This window comes from Hakea prostrata, chromosome 4 (assembly GCF_041222555.1).
Source record: "Hakea prostrata isolate BN-2017 chromosome 4, UWA_Hpros_2, whole genome shotgun sequence".
Taxonomy (NCBI): Eukaryota; Viridiplantae; Streptophyta; class Magnoliopsida; order Proteales; family Proteaceae; genus Hakea; species Hakea prostrata.
Window position 1 is genome coordinate 39257006 of NC_142603.1, and position 10626 is coordinate 39267631.

General features: G+C 35.9%; 1 long non-coding RNA gene across 1 annotated transcript; it reads right to left on the reverse strand.

The window, feature by feature from the left end:
* Positions 1-562: 562 nt before the first annotated feature.
* Positions 563-1901, reverse strand: LOC149018843 (uncharacterized). The gene is made up of 3 exons (XR_016172973.1): positions 1877-1901; positions 1502-1783; positions 563-701 (listed from the first exon to the last, which is right to left on the reverse strand). It is a non-coding gene; the product is annotated as an uncharacterized LOC149018843 (long non-coding RNA).
* Between the last annotated feature and the right edge of the window lie 8725 nt (positions 1902-10626).

Sequence of the window (10626 nt, forward strand, 5' to 3'; positions counted from 1 at the left end):
TCCACCAACTCACATCTCATAGTATTCGATTGCTACTTAAGTAGACACCTTGGTACATTCCATCACTTCCTCCAATAGATGACTAATTCATCAATCGGCCATCAACCTTCATCATCTCCTAGATCTTTGAAGCTACCAATCCTTATCTTCTCAAATGTAGGTGCAGTAGCAAGAAGGAATCCAATGAATTCTATTAAAACAAACACCACGAACTAACGAATTGAAAAAAAAAAAAACTAAAACTAAAACACGCGGAGATTTAACATGGTTCACACACCAATATGATATACTACGCCCAAGGGTGAAAAAAAAAGTTTCCACTATGTAAAAGAAGAACAAAAGGAGATCTCACAACCAATCACCAAGAATGGCGTTACAAGAACTCTCACCAAAACTGTAATCGAAAATCCCAAATCTCCCAGTCATTTGTGGTAGGCAAACATAAGATACATATGTATGAACTACACTTTGATAAACAGGTCGAACCATCAGGTCATTCTGGTCGCCTACCAAAATATATCGGCAGGGGTCCATCTTTCCAAGTCATGTACAAAATTCGGGTCAAAACATAACAAATTCTATTTGAGTTTTTGTGACCCACAAAAGCTTGTTAGAGTCGCATTCTCAAGTTCTTTCAGGGGCTTTTCCAATTCATCATCTATTTCCAAAACGTGCATCCGAATATCCAGCTCAAGATATGCCTGCAGCAACGAATATGCAATTAGTTTTCTTAATTCTGAATCGTGTCCAGTCCAACAAAAAATAATACATCGGGTCCGAAAATCCTTGTGTCATCACACTAAATCAAACATATTCATGATAAAATTCAGTATAGAATATGACAACAACAGCGTTCATAAGGGTTATTAATTGTAAACAATATAGCTCCTGAAAGAAGAAATGACATGAGCTTTTTTAAAGTCCCTAAGAATTCCACCAGCTCTAGCCAAAGTAGGGTTCCCTAGAAACAATCATCTGATAGATCCTTTTAACAGTGTTAACTTCATAGGGCCTGTAAATGAGATCTGATGTTTCAAGGGTGTATATTGTGTTTAGTAAGTTTTTCAAAGGGGTCCATGCAAAAAGCTCTTATTATTCTTTATCTGTTCAAGGGTTAGGGGTGGTGTACCAACAGGCTGTCAAACTTTACCAATTCTGTTGCAAAATACTGAGGCTATGGAAAACATTCCAATTTTTACCATCCCATATGAAAGCATCCTTTAATCAAAAAAGTTAGTTGGTTTTAACACTAAAATCAAGAAGATATCTTTTGATTGCACCACTAATACTATTGCACATTCATCAACTAGTCCGATAATACGATTTTCCTTAACCAACTATTTTTTAATTTTCTTTTTATTAAAGGATCAGATTTCTATTGAATTAAAAATAAGCAAACAGATACTTAAAAATGGGAACAAATGGAAAATAAGGATGAAAATAAACAATTTGTGGAAAACGAATGAAACTTTTTGTGTTAGAAACATGGGAAATTGCATACCTGAGGAAACATGGGGATCAAAGTTAAACAAGAATCATGTATCCTTGGTGTTCACCACTAGACGCAGCAAATTGCATTACTCGCCCTTTATCCAAAAATGATATCACCCAATAGTTTTTAGGATGTAAAACCCAAGTATTACTCCTACAATTAGAGTTATTAGAAGGAGATATCATTCTTGATTTTCTTTTAAGGACTAGTAGTACTTCCACAAGAGTTGAAAATTGATATAGCTCAAGGACTTTGAACAGTGTCAACCTTGTAACCTTCCTTTTACTGTTCCTAATTCAATCCAAAAAAAAAATCCTTAAAACTCAGTGATGGAAACAAAGAAGGATGTATAAATATCAATCTGAGAGATTCAACAATACTTACCTCATAGAACTTGGGATCTGCACAGAGTTCTGACATCTAGATTTAATCACGATATAGAGAACCACAAGTTAGCCTAGGATGTGAAAACATAGTAATCTAGAATTGAAGATCATTAAATAAAAACAACACAGTTTAGCTTGTAACCACCTTGATGATTCTCGTATAACAAAAAAAATCTGGCTTTTCAATCCGTCGATATTCATAAACTCTAATATCGCAAACTTTACGATGAGCCTAGGCTTCTTTAATGGAGATTCGAACTCAAATCCAAGTAAATGTGATGGGTTCTTAAAAGGTTCACTCATGTAAAATGCACAATCAAAAGGGGAGGGAGAACAATCAGAAACTGAGGAAGAGAGGCTGAGAGTCAAGGGGAAGAGAAGCTACTACGGTCACTTGGGCGGCTGGTTCCTCTTCCTCGCGATATGTGTATATAAAGAGAAGGCACCAGTCTATTGACCCCTCAAAACCCTAATGGGCCATGGGCTTCATGGTACCCTAAGTAGGTGCATGGGTCGGGTAAAACCCACGCTAACAACGAAGAAATTGAATTTTTCCTACAAAGCTAGTTTGAGGACAGCTCTTCGAGCAATGGTATCATTCTCATTTATGACATAATGGAAACTACCAAGGTATTTTCATTCAAGTTTGAGATCATTGGTCATTCACAACCCCCCCCCTCCCCGGTCCTACGCCCCCAACATAAAAAAATAGTAGTAGATCAATTATAATGATTCATTCTCCCAATATAGTGTATCTTTAATTATTTCTTAATGTTTTGTTGGGTTATCTCAATGTAGAGAAGATCTTTGAAGAATTTCTACATCATTTAGACCAACGAAGATTTACTAGATCAAATCAAATATAGCATTCTGGTAGCGCAATTTTAAGAGCTATGACTAGTTGAATAACAAAAGCCATAAGTATTTATTTAATTTTTTTTTTTGGAAAACACCAAATTAAGGCTTTATAGATTGTTTCAAAGTTTTATTGGTCAATTTCCATCTTTTAAGATTGGGCCTTTAGAGTTTGGTCTAAGGAATCTTAGTTTTTTTGGTTTGTTTTTACTATATTAGTTCATTCCTAATTTAATATCTTTTTCTAATGGTAAAATTAAGAGTTCTTTGTTTCAAATGAAAGGTAATAAACCCTCGGGGATCGATAGACTTCCTCCTAGGTTCTTGCATAAGAACTTGGATATTCAAGGGGGAGACCTCATATTAGGTACTGATCAACATTTTTCAATAGGGATATTGTTGCGTCATACTCGCAAGTGCACGAGGTCGCTAATAAGTTTATTTATGCCTACTATTTTGAGTAATATACTAGATACATTTTCATGTGTTCGTGATCGTTTTGTATCATATTACCATAATATTGCATGCAAAGAATCAACAGATGCACTCTCCTTGAATTTAAGTAACTTTGGTCATTTATATTTATCATGGCAAATCCTTATTCAAATTTATTATCTGCGTTTGTAGTCAATCATCTCAATTCTTGGACTCTTCAACAACTAGGATTTTCTTCGAGCAATTGGTGGAGGTTGAAGTCTACTCAAATAAGGAAAAGGGGGGGGGGGGAATCCTATTTAAAGAAAGAAAAGGGAAAAACTCCGTTTTTAAGTGTGCTCTGTCCAGTTTCAATCAAGTCCTTCAACGGATGGTCATTTGGTGTTTGATCAAGGTGATTTTTGGAAAGAATCTTCATGACTTCGTGATATGCATACCAACGGTGGAATTGTGCATTTGATCTCTTGAAATCAGTACGATTTATACTCCAACCTAGAATTTCTTAGTTGAGTCAGATTAGGACTAAGAGTTTGTTTCAAATTATGTCAGGAATCATATCCCATGTAATCTAGGAAATCACTCTATGAAAGGGGAACATATTCCAGCCATTAGGGACATTTTTAGAAGGATAGAGATGAATTTCATATAGGAGGAGCTGCTAGAGATGTTTTGAGGAGCATTAGAGGAGCTACGACTTAGGCTAGAGTTTTTCTTCCTCTAGAGTGATGTTTCCATTAATTTCTTCTTCTCTCATGATATTCTAAACTTCCATTTCTAAAGTGTAGATGGATCGTTACATGAATTAGTTTATTCATTAATCTCTTTCATGGAATACAATCCTCTACTCATTGCTTTCTTCAATTTTGTTCTTAACTCCTGAATTCCTGTCAACATTCATGAATTTCGTAGTAAGTTTTCTTACATGTAACAGTGGAAATGCATGCTAAACCTAGGGTTAAAGAATGATAAATTACATCTAATATGTTACAAGTCAGATAATTTGTTTGACATCGTTTAGAGATTTTTTGTTTCATGCAATGCATTGAATTGATCTTCTATGTATAAAAGGAAGAAGGGATTTGGACTGTTAGGGACCATCCAGCATGACAAATGGGATGATCTAGTTTAGTAATTATGTTGATAAGAGTAGAGAGTAAATTGATTACATGATGGAGAGGAATTGATAATTTATGACATGTTTGGTGAAATCAAAATTCTAGTATTTTCGTTAATTGATTTGCATGATATTTTCCTTTTTAATTTTGTTAGTATAATCAGTAGTTAATTCTTAGATTTGATCACTAGATAATTATAAGTACTTAGAAGTTGGTATGTAATTTATGTCACATCTCCCCAGCCGATACCCATTTGCCTGAATACCTAAGGGTGATCCACAACCTCAAAGATCAAGTCTCAGATAATCACAATAGTACAATCATGAGCAAGAATAAATCAATGTACTAATATTATTAAATAAATAAATCAAGTGTTATGGATCTCAAAACCAAATTAGAGTTAGGAAGTGATGTCACATCTAAAGTAAACAACTGGAAAGAAATAAAGGAACATTAAAATATCCTAAGTGTTACATTAGGTATGTATCTTTAATTAAAATATAGTTTCTAAATCCAAAAATCATCGTATTGTGAACGGTATAGATCAGTTTATGAGTCGAATTAATTTTGGTACGCGTAGTCAATAAACAAACATTCTTCACTGTGAATATCATAGTCCCCAAAATCTTGTACACCGTACAGATCGATCGCCGACGTCTCGTATTCTTCTACTTCTGTAACATTTGGATCTGCAGCAAAGTCTAAAGCAACAAATTCCTTGAAGGGTGAGCTCAAAAGAACTTAACAAGTAGTTCACAAACGAGTAACCAATATCACAGTCTAAATCAATACATTACATAATGTAACAATATGAGACAAAATGCAAAAATGCAACTATACTCTAACATATGCTAGTCTCTAATGGCAGACACACATTAAGATAGAACACCAGTCTCCTCTAGGTAGGTCTCATCACTCTGATCTCTCCTGGGTTAGTTACCAATCTTCAGATCCCGGGTAAGAGGCATCCCTCTCAGACTATCACCATGGCTGGGGTTTAGGTCACCGCTCTCTTGCTACCATTGGTATTAGTACTGGGGCGTGTCAGGGTTATACCTAGCACAATGCAAGTCAACTGCTCAATCACATCAACCTAGGTTCATATACTTCCCCTAATGCATCTCACAATCTTGGTTTAGTATCCTCCTCTACTAGAGTCAACATATCCTATGGTACCAACCAGCTCGAACTATGCTATCTCTTAACCCTATTGGTCATCCCCTTATAATGGACGAGAAGCTCTCATGTCCTCCTATGAGTTGGCTACCAATCTTGAGCGCCCATGAGCCCAAATCTATTCTTACCAATGAATGGCCCCTCACAATGTGGTTGTGTCCTCTCACAGGTTGGTACAACCTTGAGCGCCCACCATCCCACACTGTTGCCACGGGTCACTTGACATCAATACCCACGCCGATAGGGTGTGATATGACAGGGTTTCTAACCAAACTCAACTAGACTTCCTAGTTATGATATCCAATAATTGTGAAAAGTGCCAAGGGGCATCATAGGATTGTGTCTCATACCACCTCCATTGATGTCCCAAGACAGAAACACCTGAATGGTATTCCTCAATTCACAATCACAACCTACATTCACATTACAAGATGGATTAAAACACATCCTCAATTCACAAGTTAGTCTAAGTCCATACAATCACATGTTGATCCAGATATCATGAATATTATTAATCACATGTATACTAAAATTTTCGACTCATAATAATCCTCTTAAACCCTAAAACAACAATATGTAATCATATAAGCAAATTCCATAAAAATCAAGAATGTAACAATGGTTATGTGCAACTGAACGTCCTCACCTTGCTATCGATTTATAACCTAGTAAAAGTAGGTCAAAGAGTATGTTCATGCTTCCCAAAAAATCTTATTAGCATTTGGTTTAAAGTTAAAAACAACCCTAGAGGTATGATGTTGAAAAAAGAAACAAACTACCAACTTGGCAGTGGGTGGGTTGTTTGGGGCAACCAGGGCAATCAACCTAGCCATGAAAACTGCTAAGCATGGGTGGGTCATCCAAGGCAATTAGGGCAATCAACCAGCCTTTTGCGTATGGACAGATTTCACTCAGATCAACATAAAGCTTTCCATTTGGGTTTTAAACTACTCTGAAAATACTTTTAAAAAAATTCTGAGATTATACTAGAACATTATCTAACATAGTTTAAAGATCAACTTAGTAAAAAGAAAGTAAATATAATGAATCCTATATTAGGTCTTCTCCGAAATCTATCCAAGAGATTCACGGATAAGTCAGAGTGAATGGGGATTCACTCTAGAGTAAAGAGGATAGAAAAATTAAGTTGTTACAGAAAATAGAAGCCTTCAACTAGATCTTGGCAATAGGAGGAATCAATCAAAAGAAGAAAACTAGAATGAAGAAGATAAATACCACCTTTAAGAAAACAGATCAATGTTCAAAAACCTTGATGGATGCAGCTAGGCGAGAGAGCTTATGGGGTTTTAGATCAGACAGAGAAATGAAAGTAGCTAGGGTTTAAGCAGTCCCATGACTTTACTACCAAAATATCTTCCACCTCCCTTAAGGCCGTGTTTGATTGGCAAGTAATGCATTAAAACATACAGAAATAAATAAAATATAAAAAGAAGAAGAAGAAGGAAATGACCATGCTACCCTCAATTCAAATCTGAGTGTGTAATTACTAGAATATCCTCTTGATGATAAATTACGTAAATACCCCCATACATTTAAATTTTTTTTAAGGTAAATTACCGAACTTCCCCCATCTAACCTCACTCTCTCCACCCACTGCTAGTGACCATGTCTAGCAAGCAACTCATCTTCTTCGACAAGATAACCTATTTGAGAATGGAAAAAGGATCCTCTCCCACCCAAAATTTTAGCCCTAAATCAAGGCCAAAAGTGGGTCTGGGATTACTGTTTGTCCCGTTTTGGCATCGATTTTGTCTATGATTCTAACCATGATTTTGGCCCTAATTTTGACTCTAATTTTGGCCTTGAGGGCAAGTCGTGGACAAAATATTCTGGCCCTAAAACAGGACAAGGGCGGGTCTGGGATTAATATTTGTCTCATTCTCACCCTATTTTGAATACAATTTTGTCCCTGACCCTGGCCCTAACTTTCGTCCTAATATTGAGCTTCATATTATCCTTGATCTAGTCACTTTGATTCAATGAATCCACTTAATTTTATATTATTTTTTATATCTTTTGCTGTTCTCAAATTAAGGGTGGAAAAAACAAGAATTTTCTTTCCTAAAAACGTAAGAAGTCAGAAAGTCAGAGAGAGAGAGCTGAGCGGTTACTCAATCATTGATGATCAGTCTAGAATGATAAAGTTAACCACCCTTTGCAACTCAACCTCTTAACCACCCTTCCCGCTCTCACTTTATTCCCACCATAGTTACAGCTGATAATCTCTTTTCAAATTCAAATTCAAATTTTGAAATCTCCCATCCCACCCAAAATTCCAATTCAAATTCAAATTTTGAATTTTCCCACCCCACCCGAACTTCGAATTCAAATTCAAATTTTGAACTCTCCTTTCTGAGTCAAAATCCAAATTCAAATTTTGAAATTTTGGAAATTCTATCTCAACCTCTCACTGCACCCGAAACCCTAGCCCATAACCCACCTGAAAACCTAGCCCATAACCCACCCGAAACCCTAGCCCATAACTCACCTGCACCATCACCAACTCAGCCTCAACCTTACCATGTGCAAACCCGATCCAAAACGGGTCATCCCAAACCCATCTCTAAACTGAACCTCCTAGTCACCTCTTTTTGTTGATAATCTTGAAATGGAACCCACCTCATATACCACTACCAGTAAAGACCACAAATGGAGGCTTGCTATGAGTGATGAATTTGATGCTCTCTTATGTAATGGTACTTGGAGTCTAGTTCCTCACCAGCCCCACATGAATTTGATTGGAAATAAATGGGTTTACAGAATCAAACGAAATAGTGATGGCTCTGTTTCACGTTATAAGGCTCGTTTGGTCGCCAAGGGATTCCATTAGCGTGAAGGAATTGATTATTTTGACACTTTTAGTGTCGTTGTCAAACCTACTATCATATGCTTGAATCTATCGCTAGCAGTTGCCCAAGGATGGACTCTTCGCCAATTGGATGTTCAAAATGCATTTTTAAATGGTGAATTATCTGAAGATGTTTACGTGGTTCAACCATAGGGTTTAGTTGATCTAGAGAGACCTACTTATGTATGTCACCGTCAGAAAGCTTTATATGGTTTAAAATAGGTCCCTAGGGCATGGTCTCATCGGCATGGCAATTATTTACTCACTCTAGGATTCTCACAGTCCCTCATATGATATGGCACTATATTTTTGTACTTCAATACATCAAACAATTTGTCTTCTTGTATATGTGGACGACATTGTCCTCATTGGATCTTGTTCTTCCGAGGTTAATTCTATCATTATAGCCATTTGCAAGGAATTCACCATCAAAGATCTCAATGACTTAAACTACTTTTTAGGGGTCGAGGTCACTTGCTCATCTCACGGTTTACATCTTTGCCAGTCAAAATATTATTCAAATCTTTTGCAAAGGACCAATATACATGAAGCAAAATCAGTAGCAACCCCGACCTCCATCACCAAAGCAACCTCTAACAAACCTCCCCTCTATGATGATTCGTACCAATACAGATGTACAATGGGTGCCCTTCGGTATTTGACTCTCACACGCCCTGATATAGCATTTGTTGTCAAAGGGGTTTGTCAATATATGCATTACCCTACAATTGATGATTGGGCTGTAGTTAATACCCTATCACACGCTGGAAGGATTACTATGGCAAAATCTATTGTCATGACAATCCCATATTATACAACACAAAAGAGTCTCATACCAAAGGGGGGGGGGTTGGGATTTTGTCAACTCACTCTGATGAACAAGGCTTCACCTGCATAACAGAGATGTTCATGAGGTTGATTTCACCAAGCCAGGCGACAAATGATGAATCATTGGAGAATACTATGCATCAATTGAAGAGGCTTGGGCATCCTGCAAGAGCAGTTTTTAGAATATTTGCATGAATCAAGATGTTGTTGGGTGGGAAAGACCAAAACATGGTTGGTATAGGGGGGAGTCATAAGGGATGAGTTTTTTTTTTGGATTAAGAGCTTCCTATATACCGGGATGGGAATGAGAATATTAATGCCACTAAATGGTGCGAACCCAAGACCTCCCCGTGGGAAGTTGGGCCTTTAACCACTTTACTAACCCACCATTGACTATAAGGGAAGGGGTGAAAGTTATGTTAAAGATGGGAGCTTAGCCCATCCCTATAAAGACAAACTCTCTCAAAGCTGTAAGAGACCACACAAAATTCATGGAAGATTGATTGAAGAAATAAACTAGATGATTGTTTTCCATGGTCATGTCCGTTTCAGCTATGTGGGGAGGGATACCAATAAAGCTACATATCAATTTTCTAGATATCCTCTGGAGGCGCAGGACACCTTGGTGATGTTCCGAGAGCCTACTTCTAAGATGGAAGAGATCCTCAAAGTAGATGGGTTGGCTAAACTAAGCTAGTTTAATTCCTTTTGTTTGTTCGATTTGCTTTGGGTCCTTTTGACCCCATTCATATACCCCAAAAATAAATGATTTATTTTTTATTTTTAATATGTTATGATATCATAAAACAAACTAAGTCATCTGTTACCTTCTAGATTCTTTCTAATAATTGTTGACTTACTTAAGATTAAATTTCTAATATAATTTAATTAGGGTATTTTAAAAAAATTAATTAAATTGAGCTTCACTGGCCATATATTTAAAGTCACATATTATTACTCTTAACCAAGGGCATTATACCATTAAAATTCCATTTAAACTATTATAGGTACCCTTTAAAATTCATTACACAAAACAAGTACAAATGAGTGTAAATATGTATACTAGCCTTATACTAAAAATAATAACTAAAACCAATTCAAATCATTCTTGCATTTAAGTATAATTTTTATAAATCAATGATCCTGATTTGGAACATTTCAGTAAAATTTTGAAATAAAGGATTCTTAAGAGAAATTTGAATGCATGATCTATAAATTAAATTTTTTTTATATGACATAATGTATTGAAAATTTATTTTTAACCATATTAATTGTTGATAAAAGACGACACTTCTGCCACCAATGATGTGAAGTATCTAATATTTATTGTATACATTTTCAATTAATGAATCAATCAAATAAACGTAAAATCAACTTGCAAAGAAATTGACAAATAAATCATTGTGAGAATGTAATTCATAGTTTTTTTTTTTCTTCTTTTTAATATAAGAACTTTATTTTTCAATCCAT